Source organism: Neophocaena asiaeorientalis, unplaced genomic scaffold (genome assembly GCF_003031525.2).
Source record: "Neophocaena asiaeorientalis asiaeorientalis breed wild unplaced genomic scaffold, Neophocaena_asiaeorientalis_V1.1 scaffold342, whole genome shotgun sequence".
Taxonomy (NCBI): domain Eukaryota; kingdom Metazoa; phylum Chordata; class Mammalia; order Artiodactyla; family Phocoenidae; genus Neophocaena; species Neophocaena asiaeorientalis.
The window spans coordinates 3,717,705-3,721,392 of record NW_020174037.1 but is presented as its reverse complement, the minus strand read 5'-3'; positions in this window follow the sequence as shown (position 1 = coordinate 3,721,392).

Sequence of the window (3,688 nt, the reverse complement as noted above, 5' to 3'; positions counted from 1 at the left end):
TGGTTTTTTTTGTGTTTTAAAAAAAAAAGAAAAGAAAAAAAAAAAAAAAAAAAAAAAAAAAAAAAGCAGCTAGGAAATTGTTTTTTAGAGGTAGGCTTGGATTTTAATCCTATCTTCACCATTTACTATGTGGGAGATCATGCAAGGTCATTTCTCCTTTCTGAGCTCTGATGTCCTCATCTGTAGGAGGTGGATAACAATGTCATAGGGTTTTTAGAAAGGTCAAATGAGATGAAGTATATAAAACATGGTACAAAGTAGAAGCTCAATAAGTAGTAGTTCTCTTTATAGAGGAAAATATGATACTTCTCTTCCTCCCACTCTTTTTTTAATACATGATCTCATTTTTATTTGAAGTAATTATTATTTTATACATATTATATGGTTTTAGCTTTATTCAGGTATAATTGATATACCAAAAATTGCACATTTAATGTATACATCTTTTTTGTTAACATAGTTGATTTACAATATTATGTTAGTTTCAGGTGTACAACATAGTTATAATATTATCGACTATATTCCCTGTGCTGTACATGACAGCCCTATGATTTATTTACTTTATAACTGTAGTTTGTACCTCTTAATCCCCTTTATCTATTTCACCCATCTCCCATCCTCCTCTCCTCTGGCAACCATGGACCTGGAGGGTATGTTAAGTGAAATAAGTCAGACAGAGAAAGACAAATACTGTATGTCTTCCCGTATATGTAGAGTCTAGAAAGACTAAACAAACAACAAATATAGAAAAACAGAAACAGACTCACAGATAATGTTTACATCTTGATGAGTTTAGACACAGGCATACACCTGTGATACCATCACCACCACAATCAAGTTACTGAACATATCCATCACCTCCAAAAATGTCCTTGTGTCCTTTTAAAATGGCAAGAGAATTTAACATGAGGTCTGTCCTCTTAGCATATTTTAAAGTGCACAATATCGTATTGTTAACTACAGATACTGTGTTTACAGCAGATCTTCCTCCCACTCTTAAGTAAAGAATAAGGGATTCTTGGTTTGTTTGTTAGATTCCTCATATAAGTGAGATCATACAATATTTATCTTTCTGTGTCTGGCTTATCAAAGCAGCTCTAAGTAACTATTCAAGGATCCTAAGCCCCTAGAGGCCTCAGGATTCTGGTTTCTCATCTAGGCATCTGCAGTTTCCAGCATCCTCCATCCCGAGTACCATCCACTCAAGTCCACGTGTTTTCAGATTTCAAGTAGATTTGGGAGTTCCATGTGACATGTTAACTAGAGGAACCATCTTGTGGACACAGATCTGTCTCGACATCACGGGTTGGCCTCAGCCACTCTGATGTTACTAGAGTTTACTAATGGCTCTGTCAGTTCAGGAAGCTCTTTGAGATAAACACTGCTTGATTAAATGATGCATTCATTCTGCAGGTTTGCATCTGTTCACCACACACTTGCCAATGTGGACTTCCTTGGGTAATAGGGTTACAGAGATGAATAAGCGTTAGTCCCTTCCCTTCGTAGTTTCCAGACCAGTGGATGAGAAGCCTCAGTAAACAAATAATTACAATACAATGTGATAACCACTATAATAGAAGCAGATGCAGTGATGTTTGGGAGCACAGAGGAGGGAGTGTTTCGTTATGTGGGGGAAGAGAAGTTGAGACAGACTTCCCAGAGGATGTGATATTTAATTTAGATCTTGAAATTTGAATAAAAATGTAAGTAGATGATGAAGAAAAGGATGCTTGAGGAGAGAAAACAGCTGGGAAAAGGCATAAGGTTTAAAATAAAGAGTTTAGCCTGTTTGTGGGGAAATCAGATAGGAAGTGTGGTAGGAAATGAGACTGGTAATGTAAATTGGGACTATATCGTAAAGGGCTATCAATGCCAGGCTAAAGAGCTTGGATAACATCCTGCAGATTTACAGTGTCTAATATGGTAGCCACCAGACACGTGTGCCTCTCTAAATGTGTTAGTTAATGTTAAACAAAATTAAAAATCCAGCTTATCAGTTGCACTAATTATATTTCAATGCTCAGTAGGCTCTTGTGGCTAGTGGCTGCCATATTAGATGGCACAGATATAGAGCATTTTCATCATTGCAGACAATTCTATGGATAGTACTATTATAGATGATATAGAATGAGTGATGGATTTCAAGGGGATAGATTTGTCTGTAAGGTGTAGAATGGATATGAGATAGGTAAAAGCAGAGGCAGGGAAAACAGTGAGGGAGTTATTGCAACACTCTAGACAAGAAATGATGAGAACTGAATTGGAGCATGGACCGTCACTGTGCAGGAGGGAACCAAGACCATCTTGCAGCCCATGAAATATCAAGACACCAAAGACCATGGTAAGCAGTGCAGTTTGCCAGTTTGGATCTTATGGGGTTGAGGGAGATATCAATCTCATCTCTTGTCATGAGCACCTTTTGGCTTGAAGCCCCAATCCTCAAGCTTCTTCCCTGGCTCTGGAGAGGCAGGCAAACTCCCAAGTGCATGTGAGCTCTCTGGAGTCTCCCTGCCCCTGCTTGCCTCTGTTTTGTCATGCCATTGGGTCTTAATCAGATGAGTATCTCATTTGGCCCCTTCTCCACCCATGGTGACCAGAGTTTGGAACAGGAGCATTATATGGCCAGCCCACACGTCTGTTTTGCTCTGAGTGTCTGGCTTCCGTGCTTATAACACAGAAAGGCAGTGGCAGATTGGATGATAAGATGTGGATCGTAGTCTCCTCCCTGCCTGATACCATCTCTGTTAACCATAAACAAATTACTTCCATTCACAGCTGACAGGAGGACGAGCTGTATTCTGCAGGGAGAGTTCCTGAGTGTACTGTGGTAAAGAATGTAGACTCTTTCTTCCGAACGCAAAGATGCTCTCAAAAACAGTCATGGTGCCGTGGACAGTTTACCCCACCCCAGAAGACAGGGCCTCGATATGGACTCTTCCCTGCTGTGTCCCCCTGATTCTGCTTCTTACGTCATATGCAGTTTTTGCTGCCTGTGTATCTCTCAACCCTTTCCCTGTCCAATGAGAACTGTTGAAGAGCACATACGAAGCATACAACCCCTAGAGAAAGAAACAAATTCTCTGACGGTAAACACTAATTTTCTGAAATCCTATTTGTTCAAACTCATTCTTCAAGGCCCATCTCAAGCACTAACTCCTTTGTGAAATCTTCAGATACCTAATCCTGCTCAAATGGATTCTTCATACAAATCTCTGTTTGGCACACACCAGCTGAAGTCTGCCCAGAATTCCATTCTGTAAAGGTTCACTAACTTGTACAAATTATGATGTATAGTCTCCAATATATCTGGAAAAAAGCAAGTCAGAAAAGGTCTGAGAAAGACTTCAAATAGGAAGCTAGGGAAGAAAGTAACCATTTATGTTAGGTGTCTTTGTTTTATCCTTCCTTCCTTCCTTCCTTCCTTCCTTCCTTCCTTCCTTCCTTCCTTCCTTCCTTCCTTCCTTCCTTCCTCCCTCCCTTCCTTCATAAATTCATTCCACTACGGTACCAAACATTTACTGAGCCCCTACTGATGGCCAAGCAATGTTCAGTACATAGAGAGATTAGTAAAATTAAGAGTTCAGAAACTGGTAGGGTCATCAAAGTTTTAAGTAAATAATGACAATCCATTGTGGGAACCACTCTGCTGGAGGGATATACACAGTACAGGTGAAGAAAATCAGGGAGA